The sequence below is a fragment of the Giraffa tippelskirchi genome, chromosome 2, assembly GCF_054371585.1.
Source record: "Giraffa tippelskirchi isolate mGirTip1 chromosome 2, T2T-mGirTip1v1.2.pri, whole genome shotgun sequence".
Taxonomy (NCBI): Eukaryota; Metazoa; Chordata; class Mammalia; order Artiodactyla; family Giraffidae; genus Giraffa; species Giraffa tippelskirchi.
The window spans coordinates 222,651,304-222,672,513 of NC_137276.1; the positions used below are offsets into that span (position 1 = coordinate 222,651,304).

Genomic DNA, 21,210 nt, shown 5'->3' on the forward strand with positions numbered 1-21,210 from the left:
ATCATTAATAAAAGGCACCCTTGCTAGGTAGCCTCATTTTTCTCATACAAGGTGAATGAAAAAGTGATTACCTTAAACAGGAACCACTATTATAAGATGATATTGGGTGGCCTCTTCCAAATTGAGTTCCTAGTAATAAAAATAAAGCGTGATCCTTATTGATCAAATAGATCTTTTGTCACTTTTGTTGTTCAGTCACTCAGTTGTGTCTGACTCTTTGCGACCTCATGGACTGCAGCGTGCCAGGCTTCCCTGTCCTTTACTATCTCTTGGAGCTTGCTCAAAATCATGTCCGTTGAGTTGATGATGCCATCCAACCATCTCACCCTCTTTCCCCCTCCTTCTCCCCCTGCCTTCAATCTTTCCCAGCATCAGGGTCTTTTCTAATGAGTCAGCTTTTCGCATCAGGTGGCCTAAGTATTGGAGCTTCAGTTTCAGCATCAGCACTTCCAACGAATATTCAGGACTGATTTCCTTTGGGATGGACTGGTTGGATCTCCTTGCAGTCCAAGGGACTCTCAAGAGTCTTCTCCAACACCACAGTTCAAAAGCATCAATTCTTCGGTGCTCAGCCTTCTTTATGGTCCAACTCTCACATCCCTACATGACTACTGGAGAAACCATAGCTTTGACTATATGAACCTTTGTCAGCAAAGTAATGTCTCTGCTTTTTAATATGCTGTCTAAGCTTGTCATAACTTTTCTTCCAAGGAGCAAGCATCTTTTAATTTCGTGGATTCAGTCACCATCTGCAGTGATTTTGGAGCCCAAGAAAATAAAGTCCATCATTGTTTCCATTGTTTCCCCATCTATTTGCCCTGAAGTGATAGGACTGGATGCCATGATCTTAGTTTTTTGAATATTGAGTTTTAAGCCAGGTTTTTCGCTCTTTTCTTTCCATTTCATCAAGAGGCTCTTTAGTTCTTCTTCACTTTCTTAGCTTTTCTTCGCCATAAGGGTGGTGCCATCTGCATATCTGAGGTTATTGCTATTTTTCCCGGCAATCTTAATTCCAGCTTGTGCTTCATCCAGCCTGGCATTTTGCATGATGTACTCTGCATATAAGTTAAATAAGCAGGGTGACAATATACAGCCTTTGTCACTTAGATTAGACAAAGCCTTATTTCACATTTAGAGTAGGTTGCACAGGTATAAAGTTTGATATTTATCATCTACTGCATGTCACATTTTAAGTGAATCAAATGCTTAATTTTGCCTTCATTGTCAGAGAACTGTATGAGAAGCTCAGAATATCTTCTCACAAAGTGACCAGGTGTCAGGGACCTGGTGAATTTCAGGTTATAGAACAGTGCTGTGCAATAAATATATAAGGCAAGCCACACATACAAGCTGCATGTGCAATTTTAAATTTTCTTGAAGCCACATAGATTGAAAAATGTAAAAAGAAAGGGAGGAAATTAATCTTCATTCTGTGTTATAGTTTATTTAACCCAATATATCAAAACTATTTAGCAGGTAATCAGTATAAAGATTATTGAGGTATCCTACAATCTTTTTTTTCATTCTGAATATTTGAACTCTGGTGTCTTTTTTACATTCACAGCTTATCTCTGTTCAACCTAGCCACATTTCAAATGCTCAATATTCACCTGTGGTTGGTGGACTCAGCTCTAAACATTTAGTATCTGTTAAGCATTGAAATCATTTCTGTCCTTTATCGAGCCCATCTTTGCATGAAATGTTCCCTTAGTATCTCTAATTTTCTTGAAGAGATCTCTGGTCTTTCCCATTCTGTTGTTTTCCTCTATTTCTTTGCATTGATCACTGAGGAAGGCTTTCTTATCTCTCCTTGCTATTCTTTGGAACTCTGCATTCAGATGGGAATATCTTTCCTTTTCTCCTTTGCTTTTCGCTTCTCTTCTTTTCCCAGCTATTTGTAAGGCCTCCTCAGACAGCCATTTTGCTTTTTTGCATTTCTTTTCCATGGGGATGGTCTTGATCCCTGTCTCCTGTACAATGTCATGAACCTCTGTCCATAGTTCATCAGGCACTCTATCAAATCTAGTCCCTTAAATCTATTTGTCACTTCCACTGTATAATCATAAGGGATTTGATTTAGGTCATACCTGAATGGTCTAGTGGTTTTCCCTACTTTCTTCAATTTAAGTCTGAATTTGGCAATAAGGAGTCCATGATCTGATCCACAGTCTGCTCCCGGTTTTGTTTTTGCTGACTGTATAGAGCTTCTCCATCTTTGGCTGCAAAGAATATAATCAATCTGATTTCGGTTTTGACCATCGGGTGATGTCCATGTGTAGAGTCTTCTCTTGTATTGTTGGAAGAGGGTGTTTGCTATGACCAGTGCAGTCTCTTGGCAAAACTCTCTTAGCTTTTGCCCTGCTTCATTCTGTACTCCAAGGCCAAATTTGCCTGTTACTTCAGGTGTTTCCTGACTTCCTACTTTTGCATTCCAGTCCCCTATAATGAAAAGGACATTTTTTTGGGTATTAGTTCTAAAAGGTCTTGTAGGTCTTCATAGAACCATTCAACTTCAGCTTCTTCGGCATTACTGGTCGGGGCATAGACTTGGATTACCATGATATTGAATGGTTTGCCTGGGAAATGAATAGAGATCATTCTGTCGTTTTTGAGATTGCATCCAAGTACTGCATTTTGGACTCTTGTTGACCATGATGGCTACTCCATTTCTTCTAAGGGATTCCTGCCCACAGTAGTAGATATAATGGTCATCTGAGTTAAATTCACCCATTCCAGTCCATCTCAGTTCGCTGATTCCTAGAATGTCGACGTTCACTCTTGCCATCTCCTGTTTGACCAGAAGCAGAAGATATTAAGAAGAGGTGGCAACAATACACAGAGCAACTGTACAAAAAAGATCTTCACGACCCATATAATCACAATGGTGTGTGATCACTCACCTAGAGCCAGACATCCTGGAATGTGAAGTCAAGTGGGCCTTAGAAAGCCTCACCACAAACAAAGCTAGTGGAGGTGATGGAATTCTAGTTAAGCTATTTCAAATCCTCAAAGATGATGCTGTGAAAGTGCTGCACTCAATATGCCATCAAATTTGGAAAACTCGGCAGTGGCCACAGGACTGGAAAAGGTCAGTTTTCATTCCAATCCCAAAGAAAGGCAATGCCAAAGAATGCTTGAACTACCCCACAATTGCACTCATCTCACATGCTAGTAAATTAATGCTCAAAATTCTCCAAGCCAGGCTTCAGTAATACGTGAACCATAAACTTCCAGATGTTCAAGCTGGTTTTAGAAAAGGCAGAGGAACCAGAGATCAAATTGCCAACATCTGCTGGATCATCGAAAAAGCAAGAGAGCTCTAGAAAAACATCTATTTCTGCTTTATTGACTATGCCAAAGCCTTTGACTGTGTGGATCACAATAAACTGTGGAAAATTCTGAAAGAGATGGGAATACCAGACCATCTGACCTGTCTCTTGAGAAACCTGTATGCAGGTCAGGACTCAACAGTTAGAACTGGACATGGAACAATAGACTGGTTCCAAATAGGAAAAGGAGTACATCAAGGCTGTATATTGTCACCCTGCTTATTTAACTTATATGCAGAGTACATCATGAGAAACACTGGGCTGGAGGAAGCACAAGCTGTAATCAAGATTACTGGGAGAAATATCAATAACCTCAGATATGCAAATGACACCAGCCTTATGGCAGAAAGTGAAGAAGAACTAAAGAGCCTCTTGATGAAAGTGAAAGTGGAGAGTGAAGAAGTTGGCTTAAAGCTCAACATTCAGAAAACTAAGATCATGGCATCTGGTCCCATCACTTCATGGGAAATAGATGGGGAAACAGTGGAAACAGTGTCAGACTTTATTTTTTTGGGCTCCAAAATCACTGCTGGTGGTGATTGCAGCCATGAAATTAAAAGACGCTTACTCCTTGGAAGGAAAGTTGTGACCAACCTAGATAGCATATTAAAAAGCAGAGACATTACTTTGCCAACAAAGGTCCATCTAGTCAAGGCTGGGTTTTTTCCAGTGCTCAAGTATGGATGTGAGAGTTGGACAGTGAAGAAAGCTGAGCGCCGAAGAATTGATGCTTTTGAGCTGTGCTGTTGGAGAAGACTTTTGAGAGTCCCTTGGACTACAAGGAGATACAACCAGTCCATCCTAAAGGAGATCAGTTCTGGGTGTTCATTGGAAGGACTGATGTTGAAGCTGAAACTCCAGTACTTTGGCCACCTGATGCAGAGAGCTGACTCATTTGAAAAATCCCTGATGTTGGGAAAGATTGAGGGCAGAAGGAGAAGGGGATGACAGAGGATGAGCTGGTTGAATGGCATCACCGACTCAATGGACATGAGTCTGAGAAAACTCCAGGACTTGGTGATAGACAGGGAGGCCTGGCGTGCTGCAGTCCATGGGGTCGCAAAGAGTCGGACACGACTGAGCGACTGAACTGAACTGAACTGAATTGAGCTTCTTCGATGGCTGTTTGGTAAAGAATCTGCCTGTAATGCAGGAGACACAGGAGGCGCAAGTTTGATCCCTGAGTCGAGAAGATCCCTTGGAGGAGGGAATGGCAACCCAGTGCAGTCTTCTTGCCTGGAGAATCCCATGTACAGAGGAGCCTGGTGGGCTACAGTCCATGGGGTTGCAAAGATTGGCCACGACTCGGCACACAAGCACTCAACAGTGTGGAATGCATCCTAATCTAACACGACTTATGTACTTACGCAATGAGAACATTTGGAGGAGATAGACTCACATGCAGGGAGAGGGCCATGTAAAGATGAAGACAGAGAAGACCGATGCGCCTAGAAGCCAAGGAGCACCAAAGATGGCTGGCAAGCAGAAGCTAGAGAGAAAGGTTGCACTCTTCCTCACCCCCTCAGAAGGAACCAACCATGCTGTCACCTTGATCATGGACTTTTAGCTTCCAGATTCTGTTTTTAGTCACCCAGCTGTGACAACGAATACCGTTTATGCTGTTGGCAATGGGCACTTTGTTCTGAGCTTTCCGTTTCTTGCCTTGAACCTCTTCTGCCTCTCTTTCTGCACCTTCTCCTCTGCTCTCACTGCTCAGCCTTCGAGCACCCTCTCATGGAGTCTCCGAGAATCTCCCTCCCAGGCAGACATGTAGGCTGGGAGATTCCTGTTCAGTAAGCACGAGAGAACACACACCCTGAGCGGTGGCGGAGAAGCCTGGTTCACTTCAGGTGTCCAGCGGGGGTCATATCACCCACTAGCTGGTGCCCTTGTTGTTGTTCAGTTGCTAAGTCGTGTCCGACTCTTTGGCGACCCCATGAACTGTACTAGCCCCTTTGGTCTGTGGGATTTTCCAGGCAAGAATACTGGAGGGGGTTGCCGTTTCCTTCTCCAGGGGAATCTTCCTGACCCAGGGATCGAACCCGCGTCCCCTATGTCTCCTGCACTGGCAGGCAGATTCTTTACCACTGAGCCACCTGGGAAGCCTCTAGAGCCCCAGGTGGCCCCCTAGAGCTGCTGCTATGCAAGTCAAAGTGCTGACCCACAAAGTGCTTTCAAAAACCATAAATAACTGTATAGATGAGAATGAATATTTTGTAGATGGGATGAATGGTTTTCAAATTATTTTAATTTCTTCTCCCTGTAATTAGCTGAGCTCCCCACTTTACAGAAGGAAAATGAATTAACGGGGAAAAGGCCCTGACACTTTCTTGCCATCTGGCAGTAGTGGTCTTCTGTAAGTTGTCTCTCTAGCATGTAAGGTACCTGTCTCCAGCCAGTGCAGAAGCATCCCCACTCACAGAACAGGTGCTGTGGGTGACATGGATCCCATCCCATCTCTAGAGATGTGTCCCAGTCTGTGTGCATATTTATCTGCACACACACATATTCTATTAGTCTATTTCTGCTTCTCTGGAGAACCCCGACTGATACAACCATTGTTGTTATTAATTCATGGCAAGTGCTCATAAATACTTAAAAAGATAAAAGACAAGGTAGGAGATCTTTTGCATTTAACCTGATTTCCTGCTGCAGATATCAAAAGTTGGATCAACATATGTCCATAGTTGTAAAGATGTTATTGTTGTTTAGTCACTAAGTCATGTCCAACTCTTTGCGACCCCATGGACTGTATCCCACCAGGCTCCTCTGTCCATAGGATTTCCCAGGCAAGAATATTGGAGTAGATTGCCATTTCCTTCTCCAGGGGATCTTCTGGATGGGATTGAACCCATGTCTTGTCTCCTACCATCCATAGGCAGACTCTTTACCGCTGAGCCACCAGGGAAGCCCTATAGAGATGTTGAAATGAAGTGACATTGTCAGTCACTAAGTCATGTCTGACTCTTTGAGGTCCCATGGACTGTAACCCACCAGGCCCCTCTGTCCATGGGATTTTCCAGGTAAGAATACTGGAGTGGGTTGACAGTTCTTCTTCCAGGGGATCTTCAAGACCCAAAGATTGAAACTTCACCTCCTGCAGGCTGATTCTTTCACCATGGAACCTTCTTCGGGGACACCTAACTGTTCTCTCTTTGGATTAAAGAAGGCATGAACAGGTTTATGGGAACTACAAAGTTATTTCAAGGTATTTTGAGCCCAACCAAGAAAAGAGAGGTGCTTTCTGTCATAAACGTCCTCCTTTTCTAATACAAATTCCCTTTTCAGCCTCTCATCATCCTTAAACCCTTTCAAGAGGAAGTTAAAAAAAAAGGTATACATTCTCAAATGTCTGAAAATGATTCAAGAGAGGGAAGTTTACCTTTTAACTCTCCCCATATTAACCTATTTTCTACTGCCCAGCATTGAAGTTAATCAACTACAGGAAAACCTTCCATGTGAAAAGCACCGCTCCTCCCAGTTACGGATTTTTTTTCCCCAGTTCAAATGACTATGTCGTTTGATACAGATGCTACATGATCTTTAAAGTCTTCAATCCTGAAGGGCGCCCAGTTTTCAGTCTCTGCTTTGCTCTTGCCCGTCCCAGCTGTTTCTACTCTGTCCTCAATTATCTGCGGCCGTTTTCAGTTCATCATGAGTGCCAGGAGAGGCACGGGGGAGTATATCAATAGAACTATCTTTGGAAATAATGAAATTTGGAAATAATTTTTGTCTGCTTCATAACTGAAAGTGATTGCTCCCTGGAATGCCTTTCACAGGGAAGCGAGGCTGCTTACCCAGCCTGTTTCTGCTTGGTTCTCTTAGAGGCTTGGGTTTCAAACCCTGTGTGTAATTTCCCTAGACAGGAGCTGGCATCCGCTTCCTTCCTGTGAACTTCATTCCTATGGATCCTGTTCTTGATCCTGCTTCGATTTCGGATGGATTTCTACAGAAACAGCTAGCCGATGTTCCAGGGTTCTCTGCTCTGTTGTGGCCTGCCTTGCTCACCAAAGATTACCGCTGTGTTCCTAGACCCTTGGAACCAGAATGCACGTGCATTCTCCTCTTTGTGCTCTGTCCGGCCGTGAGTCTTAACGCTTGCTCTGTTTAATCCTTGTATTATTTCTCTCCTTTGTCTCGCTTTTCTAGCTAGTTTCCTTCTCCATCTTCTTCCACTAGGTTAGTTCTCCTGCACTGTTGTGTGTGTTCAGCTGCTCAGTCGTTCACCTGCATTTGGCACCAAATAGTTTACTCTGATCCCTTGCTAGGAGCTGATGCTGGTGGCCAGACGGCAACGAGAAGATGTTAAAGGCAGCCTTTTAACCTGTGACTTGAGAGACAATACTCTTTACTTCCCTGTGAAAACAGCTCCTGTTTTTCCTCAGTTGTAGTAAATGATGTTTTAAAAGACTTCTTTTTCACTTGGATTTTAAAATATGTTTATTGCCAAATACACATTTTAAGATTTTTTTTTTTAATCTAAAGAAACATTGCTGCTTCTCGGAGTTTTGGTAAATATTGCTTTTGTTTCTTCTTTTCCTTTTTCTTTCTTTAAAATTGCTGGCCATAATGGAGATTCAAATTACATATAGTTTTAATATTTGGGGCTTCCTCTGGTGGCTTAGCTGGTAAAGAACCCTCTTGTCAATGCAGGAGACTCAGCAGACTCGAGTTCGATCCCTCAGTCGGGAGGATCCCCTGTAGAAGGAAATGGCAGCCCACTCCAGTATTCTTGCCTGGAAAATTCCATGGACAGAGGAGCCTGGTGGTCTACAGTTATTTATTATTTACTGTATTAACTAAGCTCACTTTTTTATGTTAGTTTACAAAAATGGATTACTGTAATATTTAAAATTTAACTCAAAAAATAAAAGTACATGCAGCTGGGGTATCTCTAGTCCACATTTCAGGTTTGCACATCTGTTGCATGTGTCTCTTAACTTCCAGCAGACTAGCTGGGGAATGTTCCACAAAAGAGCAAGCAAGAACATACAAAGTATCAGAGATGTAGTCTCAGAAGCGGCACACTGTCATTTCCACCCATGTGTTATTGGCCAAAGCAAGACACGTGGACCAGCCCGAAGCCAGGGCAGACAAATACACTACCTGTGATCGGATCATGGCTAATATGTGGATACATGGAGGGATGAAGAATTGGAAACAGTCTTCCAATGTGCAACAGCTTGTTTCCTCTTTGGGTGTGGAACTGTTGGGAATGGCTCCAGGAGCATACATCTGTCTATAGTAGGAGAAGATGTAGTAAGGTCTAGACAGAAGGAGATGGAAGAGAGTAATTCTTTTTTTTTTAAAATTTTAAAATTTATTTTTAACTGGAGGATAATTGCTTTACAATATTATGTTGGTTTCTGACATACATCAGCATGAATCAGCCATAAGCATACATATGTCCCCTCCCTCTTGAACCTCCCTCTTGCCTCTGACAGCATTCCACCCCTCTAGGTGGTCACAGAGAACCAGATTTGAGCTCCCTGCATTGTACAGCAAATTCCCACTGACCATCTATTTTGCATATGGTAATATATCTGTTTCAATGCTACTCTATTTGTCTCTCCCTCTCCTTCCCTGGCTGTGTCCACAAGTCTGTTTTGTATGTCTGTGTCTCCATTGCTGCTCTGAAAATAGGTTCATCAGTAGCATCTTTCTAGATTCCATATATATGCATTAATGTATGATATTTGCTTTTCTCTTTCTGATTTACTTCACTCTATATAATAGACTCTAGGTTCATACACCTCATTAGAACTGATTCAAATGTGTTCCTTTTATGGCTGAGTAATATTCCTTTGTATATATGTACCACAAGTTCTTTAACCATTTGTCTGTCCATGGATATCTAGGTTGTTGCTTCCATGTCCTAGCTATTGGAAATAGTCCTGCAATGAACACTGGGGTACATGTGTCTTTTTCAATTATGATTTCCGTGGCATATATACAGGTTTCCCTGGTAGCTCAGCTGGTAAAGAATCTACCTGCAATGCAGGAGACCCCAGTTTGATTCCTGGGTCAGGAAGATCCCCTGGAGAAGGGATAGGCTACCCACTCCAGTATTCTTGGGCTTCCTTGATGGCTCAGTTGGTAAAGAATCTGCCTGCAATGTGGAAGACCTGGATTCGATCCCTGGGTTGGGAAGATCCCCTGGGGAAGGGAATGGCTACCCACTCCAGTACTCTGGCCTGGAAAATTCCATGGACTGCATAGTCCATTGGGTCACAAAGAATTGAACACAACCGAGAGACTTTCACTTCACTGGGATATATGACCTGTAGTGGGGTTGTTGGGTCATCTGGTAGCTTTATTTCTAATTTGAAAGATTCCCCATACTGTTCTCCATAGTGGCTATATCCATTTACGTTCCCAACAACAGTGCAAGGGGGTTACTTTTTCTCCACACCCTCTCCAGCATTTGTTGTTTGTAGATTTTTTTTAATTTTTTTAAAATTTATTTATTTTAATTGGAGGCTAATTTACAATATTGTAGTGGTTTTTGCCATACATTCACATGAATCAGCCATGGGTGTACACGTGTTACCCATCCTGAACCCCCCTCCCACCTCCCTCCCCATCCCATCCCTCAGGGTCATCCCAGTGCACCAGCCCTGAGCACCCTGTCTCATGCATCGAACCTGGACTGGCGATCCATTTCACGTATGATAATGTACATGTTTCAATGCTATTCTCTCAAATCATCCCACCCTTGCCTTCTCCCACAGAGTCCAAAAGTCTATTCTTTATATCTGTGTCTCTAGTTTTATTAATATTCTAATTCTTAACAAGATCTCCGGTGATGCTTAGATGTTACACTTCTGAGCTTTTTTCATTGTGATGTGTGCTATACCCATAGCTCTTCAAACTCCCCTTTCTTGCATAAATTAGTGTAAGTTTGGTTTCTGTTACTTGCAATCAAAAGGTTATCATACATATATAATTTGTGTATATCAGAGGGCCTTTATATAAAAAGAAGCTTCCTTTATCCCAATGCAAATACTTTTTGGCTAATTTTTGGGGGGTTAAAATTTCTTCATGTTAGAAGTAAACTATGTGTATTCCATTGAGTTTATTAGTTGATCAAATTAAACTGAGCCACACAAGTTTCAAATAAAAATGTTATCTAATATTGCAGTAAAAATTATTCATAATCAATGTAAATTGAGCAAGGCATATACAACTAGTATAAAGTAATAACATTTATATTATTAAGTCAGGAATTTTATAATTTTTAACCATGTTAATTAAGGCAGTTATGTGAAATATTGAATTTTATCCCTGAAAATTTACCTCAGTAAAATAATCTCACAGAAGCAAGCATTCATAAGCATGAAGCAGTTTATGACAACCTCATTCATAATACTAAATAAAGCAAACTATCTAAATTAAGAGAATGCTTTATTAAATTATGTCAGTTTCTCAAGATGGGGTATTGTATAGATGGAATATTGTATTATATCAAGGTGGAATATTGTGTAGTTTTTAACCATGTTAGTTAAGAGAATTATATAAAATATTGAAATATGTTTATGACCGAAGTGAAAAAGCAGAACACAAAATATTTACTTGAACATTCAAACTATGTATATATGAACACCCAAGAAGTACTCTGGAGCCAGCTCACAGGGGCTGGGAAACACCCTGCCTGTGGGTCTCTGGCACCCCAGTGGCATCGGAACACCACGTGGAGAGTCACAGACTTCGGGTCATCCAGAGGCTCCAAGACATGTTGGCTACTGATAGACTATTCCGACAGTGCTTCTTCACACCATGTGGACTCCTACAAGGACAATGAGCATCACAACTTCCTTTCAACTTGATCTGGACAGGCCTGGTAATCTATGTGAGCCTGCTTCTGCTGACTTCAAAAATCCTGAGTCTGCCGTTTGATCCTCAAGACAATGCCTTCCTGCCCTGGGCTCACTCCTACGCTGCATTGCACAATCGGTCTAACTGCTGGGTCTGCAGAGCACTCCCCTCTTCATCAGTGGAGAGCTCCCCCTGGTGGGCATCTCCACTTCAAGGAAAGGACTTCCCCCAAGTCGGCGAATACCTTTGACAAAAACAATCATATGTGATGCCTCTTCTTAATCTGATGACATCTAATAATCCTAAAATGGACTGGCGCAACACTCTGTACCTTAACTGTGGACATAATGTGACTTCTAACTTGGCTGGTTGTTCCACTTTTACTCTTTGCTCCCTGCATCTGTAACTGTGTAACTGGATTTGTTTCTAGCCACATGAAGGCTTTTAAGTTACAAATGGTTGTTCACACTCCTGCCGCTGCGGCAGCTTCCTCCAATTACTACTTGGGGCCCCTGGATCAGAGACCCTCAATATGAGGGTTGGGAGAATATGTTGCCTCACCAATTTAGGAACGATGCCCCTTATCAGCTTGGAAGCAGTTACGGAATGAAAAAAATGCCCCTTTCTCTAGACAGCATAATTCTCCTAAAAGAAAAGGGGGGAATGAGAGGGTAACAGGTAGGAAAGCTAGGGGTCTCCAAATGGAGGGAATAGGCTGCAAGTGTCAGACATTTTTTATCTCTCTCTTAAGCGGCAGGAGGAAAAAAAACAAGTGTCAGATTTTTGGTTTCCCTGATAGCTCAGTTGGTAAAGAATCCCCCTGCAATGCGGGAGACCTGGGTTTGATCCCTGGATTGGGAAGATCCCCTGGAGAAGAGAAAGGCTACCCACTCCAGCATTCTGGCCTGGAGAATTCCATGGACTGTATAGTCCATGGGGTTGCAAAGAGTTGGACACAACTGAGTGACTTTAAATGTAAAATGTAAAAGAAGTACTCACTTTACACATGCATATCCATGTCGACAATAAGCATAACACACACACACAGAGTAGTTATCTTTTGGAGTGCAATGGAGACAAATTGTATTATGAATCTAGCTCTAATTTCCTCTTGCCCAGGTAGAAGATACTCGTCATCTTTGGGTAAAATTAGTCTATGGGCTCATTTTTCATGCAAAAGCCAAAATTCTATCTTAGAATCAAGAAATTGAAACTGTAGACACTAAACAATGAATAAAATCATCAGAGCTGAATTTTGTGAGCAGAATCGAATCTCTGTGGGGTTATGATGGGGTTGTGAGTGAGGATATGATGAATGATGTCTTTCAGCGAGAAAAAGCGGGGTCAGGACTGTTCCCTGGGGACTGAGGGCTCAAGGTGATAGGTAGGCTGGGGGAACCCACAAAGAAGGAAAACTAGTGGAGGGGATATGGCTGAGGGACTCAATTCAAGGACCAGTGTATATGTCCTATCCAGTATTATTGTTTTCTTTCATTTTTCTCCTTTATAATTTCCTTGTTATTTTTAAGCCTTCAATAAATTGTCTCAAATGCTCATCCAGGCATTTGTTGCACTTTTAGGAATTGAGGGAGGGGCTTGCAACTCTCCTTGAATACAGCAGAAGCCTGGCTTGCATGGAGTAGTGGTAAGAAGTGCAGCGGGGAACTGAGGGGAAGTCCTTGGAGCATGGTCTAGAAGGAGAGTTTATTTGGGGACCCCATCAGAATTCCATTAGTATGGTAGAGTGAGTTTCTGTTTGCCTAACATCTCATTTTTCCCTCCATCTTTTGCTGTGGAAGGATTTTACTTTCCCACCATGCTGAACTCAGGAGAGGCCATTTAACTTGCTGCGGCCAGTGCGATGCACAAGGAACAAGGAACATATATCACTTCTGGGCAGAAGCATTAAGAATTGGTGCATATTTCTCCCATGTCTCCCTTCCCTCAGTCCTTCCCAATTGGTCCTGGAATGTTGCTGCTCCTCACTGTAGGTCATGGGGTGAAGGTGAGTGGGTCAAAGCTGCAGCCAACTTTTGTTTGACATGTTATATTGGTGTGATGGTTAATTTTATGTGTCAGCTTGAGTGGAGCATGGGGTGCCCAGATATTAACTAAACATTTTTTCCAGATGTGTCTGTGAGAGGGTTTCCTGATGATATTAGCATTCGAATGATGGGACTCAGTAAATTTACCTCCTCAGTGTAGATGGGTATCATTCAACCTGTTGAGAGCATAAACAGAACAAGAGGAGGAAGGAAGAATTCTTGATTTTCTCTGTTTCAGTTCTTGAGCTGGAACATCTCATTTTATCTTCTGTGCTTGGGCTGGGATTTCTACTATGAGCTCCCCTGGGTCTCAAGCTTTCAGACTTGGATTGAACTACACAACCAGTTTTCCTGGGTCTCCAGGTTGCAGATTTTAGGAATGTCTTTAGACTCCATAATCACATGAACCAATTTCTCATTATCTATGTATTTACGATTTGTTCTGTTTCTCTGGAAAATCCTGACTAATAAAGCAGGCAATAGGTACACATTTGTAGCAATAAGATATTGAGACTTGGGGTTATTTGTTACTGCAGCATAACTTGGCCTATCCTGACCCATACAATGGGACTTTTCACAAACACAAAGGAAGTAGCGTATGCAAGATTGAACCTCCTGTGTCATCCAGGAGGGAGAGCTGATCTATATTATTTGGCATCTGCAGTTCAAGTCCTATGAGTCTTTAAGTTACATTTTGACTTGTACTTGCACTTGGCCTACCATGTTCAGGCCAAGAAGTATATTTTGGTGCTTTTGAAAAATGTCTTTTCTTCACCATAAGTGGTGTATTTGCTAACTCTCTTAACCAGCTCCAATCTCAACTTTTTCTTCTAATGTTTTCCACTTATTTTATATTCAGGGACTCCAGTGATAACGGTCTAGTGAGCTCTGTACTCTAATTCAGAGACAGTATTTGATGAACGTTGATTTGATTTGTACAGATTTGTCAAAAATGATGTTTAAGAAAACAACTGCAGCCTTGACGAAACCTGATTGTTTCTGTCTTGACTCCTTCCCAAATTTGTATGTATATTAGCAAGTTGATCTGAGTATTATGTTTTCCAATGAAATGATTTGATTTTAGGCAGATAATTTCATGTACATTAAAAAAAAGACAAACCATGCAATTGCACAAGAGCGGGGACCCAGATTAATTAGAAAGGCCTCATTAGTTCCAGTGGGGGGAGTTGATACGCGTGTCCCACTGACAATGGAGAAGTCACCCACCAAGATAGGCAGCCTGAAGCTTCACTCAGCAGGCGGCCCCATAAACATTCTAATTGCTCACTCTTCTGCCCAGGTGTCTCTTGGTAAAGGCAGGTAGAGGCAGCAAAGCAATTACCCAGATAATTAAGGAAAAACAAACCTGTGTGTGGCAAGTAACTTGGGGAACTTTTACTCAATTTTCTAGGCAACCATTGAAATTCTGTGCCTCCCTGTTGTCAGCAGGAATATGATCTGGCTCATAACAGCTACTTTAACAATTATAATGCTCTCAGTTGGTAAATATCACTTCCTAGGAACTCCTGTACTCATCAATCTAGAGTTTGAAATAGCTCGTGGAATCTCAGGGCTGTATTGTTCCCACTGATTCATGGCAAAACCCCCAATAACTGCTGTGAAAATGTTAGGCTATTTGTGAAACTTTGGAAACAGCTTCTGGAAACTCTCGTTTCGTGATTCTAGGTAAGATGAGGCCTGCACCCTCACAGGCTGGGCAAATGAGATTCCAGCTGTGATGGAGGCCAAGGAAGAGGATTCACTGTCAATCTCAGTATGAGGCATTTGCTACATTTTACCTCCAACACCTTTTCAGGAGGCAGGTCCTACTACCATCACTTCAGAGATGAGAAAATGCAGCCTTAACCAGGAACACACTGATGAGTGATAAAACTAAAATTTCCACCCAGATCTTTTTGATTCCAAAGTTATTCTCACTCTCCCAGTGGCCCTGAGAGAATCCAGGTTTCTTACGCCCCAGACTCCTGTGGCTTTGTGCTCTCACCTTGGCCTTGGACATGCACATCCCTCATCCCAACAGGACAACCCCCATCATTCAAGTCCATTCCAAATATCACTTTTCCTACAAAGTCTTATGCTGCTGCTAAGTCGCTTCAGTTGTGTCCGACTCTGTGCGACCCCATAGACGGCAGCCCACCAGGCTCCCCCGTCCCTGGGATTTTCCAGGCAAGAGTACTGGAGTGGGTTGCCATTGCCTTCTCCCAAAGTCTTATGAGATAGCTTCAATTGGATATAATTATAGACAGTGTAGTAAAAAGCAGAGACATCACTTTGCTGACAAAGGCCTGTATAGTCAAAGCTATAGTTCTTCCAGTAGTCATGTATGGATATGAGAGTTGGACTATAAAGAAGGATGAGCACTGAGGGATTGATGTTTTCGAATTGTGGTGTTGGCGAAAACTCTTGAGAATCTCTTGGACTCAAGGAGATCAAACCAGTCAATCCTAAAGGAAATCAACCCCGAATATTCATTGGAAGGACTGATGCTGAAGCTGAAGCTCCAATACTTTAGCCACCTGATGCAAAGAGCTGATTCGTTGGAAAAGACCCTGATGCTGGGAAAGATTGAGGGCAGGAGGAGAAGGGGGTGACAGAGGATGAGATGATTGGATGGCATCACCAACTCAATGGACATGAGTTGGAGATGGCGAAGGATAAGAAAGCCTGGCATGCTGCAGTCCATGGAGTCGCAATGAGTCAGACATGACTTAGCAACTGAACAACAACAGCAACATAGTTTTAAAAAGGTCATGGGTGATTCTGGTGTCAGTGGGATTGGAAATTATATGTTAAGGCAATGGTTCTCAAAGTTTAGCATGTGTTAGAATCACCTGTAAGACTAGAAAACACGCTAATGTCTGGTACCACACCTGGAGAGTCTGTCTCATTGGATCTGGGTTAGGGCCCAAGTATTTGCACTTCTGACAAGTTCCCAAGTGATGCTGCTGCTGGTACCTAGGGACCATACTGTGAGAATGACCACTACATTCAGGAACTCAGAGAACTCAGAGAATTTGATGTGACAATCAGCATAATGGGAATGAAATCGGATATCTGCAAAATCACCTTAGAAAGAATGGTTGAGAATAAGTCCTGACCAATAGTGAAACTAACACATTCTAGAGAGAATATGTAATTTCCTCGGTTTTGTCTCCAGGGGATCTTCCCGGCCCAGAAATCAAACCCAGGTCTTCTACATCGTAGGCAGATTCTTTACTGACTGAGCTACAAGGGAAGCAAGCAACCTCAAGAACATTAATTCAATTAACTTATTTGATTAATTTATTTTATTTTTCCAGGTGTCTGATATCTCAAGGCATTTCAAGCAGGATGATTTTTCAGGAGCACCACAATGTCTAATCCCTGTGGGTGCCATTTGTATTGAATTCTATGTAAATGGTGCCCCCTGGAGGAGTGGAAAGGAATATCATCTTAAGTGAAGTAGCTAGCGTTGTTAGTTAAACATGATTTGTATGCCCATAGATTCTACTCTCACATTAAATAGAAAACTGAGGACCTATGAGCGCAGTCACTCTGAGAAGTTTTCCCTTGAGAAGGACTTTTCTAGGCAATATTCCAAGTAACTCAGGATCTACAATCATTCAAACAAGTGAAAATGGTAGGAAAAGATGGTTAACACATCCAAATGCTATCAGGATGTGTATCTTGCTTCTCTGTTTTGTGGGGATAAAATTATTGCAAGATTTGACTTTACAAAGTAGAAATTGCAACTGCAACTGAAACAAATGTGTGTCTTCATGAGAGAGCGAGAAGTCTCTTGCTTGGAACCCTTTGGTACAGAAGGGTTATTCTATCAATGCCATGAGCGTAAAACCTGGAAGAGGCTCTGCGTAAGACCCACTGATGTTCCATGTCTCATGACCCTCTTCCCACCATTGGAAGATCAGACTTATTCTTTGTGTCATGCTTTTCTATGACCTGCAAATTTTCCAAGAACCCCTGTATTCAAAGTATATACTTAACAGCTATGTGTCCTTACTTGTCCTTCTGGGGCCTCTCCTTCCTTATTTATGGGATGATTACAAAGATTACCAATAGAGAGATATAGATTGATAAAGCTGAGGACAGTGATTGACATACCCTTGCATCTATAAATGTTACTTGTTACTGTTATTATTCAGACATGCTTATGAAGAAGGCCCTGTGGATGACTTGTACATACTGGATATTTAAAGGGTTAGCTTCCCTTGTAGCTCAGTCGGTAAAGAATCCACCTGCAATGCAGGAATCCACCTTCAATGCAGGAGACCTGGGTTCGATTTGTGGGTCAGGAAGACCCCCTGGAGAAGGAAATGGCAACCTACTCCAGTATTCTTGCCTGAAAAATCCCATAGTCAGAGAAGCCTGGTGGGCTACAGTCCATGGCATAGCAAAGAGTCGGACACGATGTAGCGACTAAACCACCAAGGGATTGGAAAGTGTTTAATTAGTGGAGATAATATCGGATGGGCTTACCTTGTGGCTCAGCTGGTAAAGAATCTGCCTGCAATGTGGGAGACCTGGGTTTGAACGCTGGGTATGGAAGATCCCCTGGAGAAGGGAAAGGCTACCCACTCCAGTATTCTGGCCTGGAGAATTCCATGGACTGTATAGTTCATGGTGTTGGAAAGAGTCGGACGTGACTGAGTGACTTTCAATTTCAATGTTGGATAGTCTAATCCACGTCTACAAGGGGGAGAGCTAGAAAGGCATGGAAGGTAGTTAGATAAGAGAACTAGTAGAGATGTGTATCCTTGAACTCATCTGGAAAGTAGATTATCAGGAGTAAATGATGCCAGGAATTTTCCTGGTGTTTCAGCAGTTACCTCTCTGTGCTTCCAGTGCAGGGGGCCCAGGTTCGATCCCTGGTCAGGGAATTAGATCCCACATGCCCTGTGCCACAACTAAGACCTGGCACGGCCAAATAATTAAAAATAAATAAACATTTTAAAAAAGGAATATATGATTCCAATCTGATGACACAAGAAGGGGCTGTGGACATGGGAATTGTATTTGGAGAGAAGAAACAAATGTTGTCCATGGTGTGTGACCCAAATTCCCTCTCCCTCTTAAGAGTCATCTCGCTCTAATGAGAGTTGTTTATACTGCCACTGGTCGACTACTAGGATCTGGAAATCAATTTATATGAGCTGTGACCAGCATTAAAAAAAGAGAACAGAGTGTAAAAGACCCTTGTCCCTTCATTGCACACAGTGAGTAAACATTGTTTCATAAAACTTAGTTATGCATGTCCATGTGGACAGGGTCGTGATGTACAATGTGTTTTTTTTTTTTTTTACCATGGATTTTGGTACAAGGAGTTTGAAAGTCAATGCTCTAGTGTATTCACTAGGGTAGGGAGTTTTCTCTGCTCTTGCAAGGTCTTCTTTATCTATTCTCCAGGCTGCTTTTTGTCTCCCCAGCCTTTTCTGAGTCAAAGCAAGTACCTACTTCTTGTCCTTCTAGTGGGGGAGCCTGGCCTCAGGATACCTTCTAAAGTGATCTCCTCACCTCTACAAATTCCCGGAGGTGATGGTGAGCCTGACAGGGACCAGTTCCCCTGTTTTTGTTTTTGTGATTCAGTTGCTCACGTATTTCAAATCTTTCATTAAAGTTTTGGGGGAATACTTCAAACTTTGCTGCTTACCTTTAGTTTTCCTGAAGTCCAAGAAAACAATGGCCTGCCATGCTCCTGCTTCATCATTGTGATTCCCTGACCTCAGGGCTACATCCCTCATGGCTGGAGAGCTCTTCTTGCAATTTACAACCTGCAAATATTTATTCATTTGGGGAGGAAAATGCTGCCTCATACAGAGTTCCATGCATTTTTTATTTACTTATGAGTATTTTAAAATGGCGGGTCAAGTTTAAAATATCTATTTTAGATCCATCTGTCTCCTCTCCTCTTCCTAGCACTGGGCATACTTTTCCAAGGGGTCTTAGAGGAAGAAGAAGGCTTGGTCTGCTTCTTTACTCCTTATCCCTCATTTCTTGGGGGCACTTTTCTTCTTGATTACAGAGGAGAGATGGAAAGGGATGGATCTGTCATTGCTGGTATGCATTGGCCATCCCTTGGCTATTGCTTCCTGTTTTAAACACTTGTTTATTTATCTATGGCTGCACCACGGCATGTGGGATCTTAGTTCCCTGACCAAGCATCGAACCCATGTCCCCTGCAGTGGAAGCGTGGAGTCCTAACCACTGGACCTCCAGATAATTCCATTGGCTATTCCTTCTTAGGTTGAGATGGACCAAGTACAGATACCCCCTGAGGGTGGACATCCCATGCTGCTTCCTTCTTGGGGTACATGTGTGAGTTCTCTATGGACCCCTTAGTATGAGCCCAGAGCTCCATCTCTTGTTTCCATCAAGTTTCCTACCAAGGGAGACTAACTAGCTCAAGTTCTTCGAATCGCACTGCAGCTTTCCCTACCAGTGATACACCCTGACATTCTTTTCCCATCACTGGGGACACCCACCCTGTGTGTGGCCCTCTTGTTTGGAGTACAGGAAGCACGGCTTTAGCCCAGCTACCTTCTGCAGTCAACCATGAGTCACTGCAGACTCAGGTTTCCTGGAAACGCCAGGCAGCAGAAGGGCTGGTTTCCCCCCTGCTAGTCTCTCTCTGCCCTCTGAGTCCTCCTCTCCCCTGCTCAGAGAGGCTGAGAGAGGCTCACAGATTGAGCAGCTCAGCACGACTGCCCCATCAGCCTGTGTCCCCTGTGGATCAAGATGCCCATCTCCTCTTGTTTCTGACACCCCAATATCTGTGAGTGTCCCCTTTTTTCTTCCTCCATGGAAAGTACTGAGGCTCCCACTCTTCACTGATGACTCACAATAGGCAGTCTCTCCTCCCTCTCCTCTTCATGGTCTTGGGCTTGCTTTGGGCAGGGAGAATGGTTGAGATCAGTACAGCTTGTTGACTCCGGTCTATTAAAATGTTCTGCAGGCGTTCACGCCTCTGGCTGTTGGCAGCTGTCTCTCGAATGGGAGGTGCTTGGTGTGTCTCTGCCTTTTGCTTCAGGTCTCAGTCACTGATTCTGAGACAACAGAATCACTATCATCAACAACCCACTGTGTGCAAGCTGAGGGATCTGTATCATCTACTCTATTCATACTTTAAAGAGTTAATTTGGTTGTTCGCTTTGACAGTACTTGCACTAAAATTAGGGTTTCCCAGGTGGCTCAGCAGTAAAGAATCCACCTGCAATGCAGGAGACACAGGTTCGATCCCTGGGTCTGGAAAATACCCTGGAGAAGGAAATGGCAACCCACTTCAGTATTCTTGCCCGAAAAGCCCACAGAGGAGCCTGGTGGTGTATATAGTCTTGGGGTCACAAAACAGTTGGACATGATTTAGCGACTAAAACAACAACAGCAAATGCTAAAATTGGAAGGATACAGAGAAGATTAGCATGACCCCTGCACAAGGATGACATGCAAATTCGTGAAGCATTCCATGTATTTTTTTACAGTGGCGTATGACTCAGCCATAAAAAGGAATGAAATAGTGCCATTTGCAGAGGCATGGACCTAGAGACTCTCATATAGAGTGAAGTAAGTTAGAAAGAGAAAAACAAATATCATTTAATATCCCTTATGTGTGAAATCCATAAAAGTGGTATAGATGAACTTACTGACAAAGCAGAAATAGAGACAAAGATGTAGGGAACAAACTTATGGACACCAAGTTTGGGGGAAGAGGGGTATGGGATCAATTGGGAGATTGGGATTGACATATATATACTATTGATACTGTTAATAAAACAAATAGCTAATGAGAACCTACTGTTTAGCACAGGGAATCTTACTCCATGATATGTGGTGATCTAAATGGGAAGGAAATCTAAAGAAGAGTGGATATATGCATATGTAAAAGCGACTCACTTTGCTGTATGCCTAAAACTAACACAACATTGTAAAGAAACTACACTCCAATAAAAATTAATTAAAAAGAAGAAATACGTAAATTGGGCTTTAAAAAAAGAGTTAAGTTGGAA

The 21,210-nt window shown here is 42.6% G+C and overlaps 1 protein-coding gene and 1 non-coding gene across 3 annotated transcripts in view; both read left to right on the forward strand.

Annotated features, from left to right (window-relative positions):
• BACH1 (BTB domain and CNC homolog 1) overlaps positions 1 to 21,210 on the forward strand; it is a 122,245-nt gene that overhangs the window by 96,991 nt on the left and 4,044 nt on the right. The gene's annotated exons all lie outside the window — the stretch shown is intronic.
• On the forward strand, positions 20,570 to 20,677 carry LOC145539975 (U6 spliceosomal RNA). Its single transcript, XR_014078112.1, has one exon. It is a non-coding gene; the product is annotated as a U6 spliceosomal RNA (small nuclear RNA).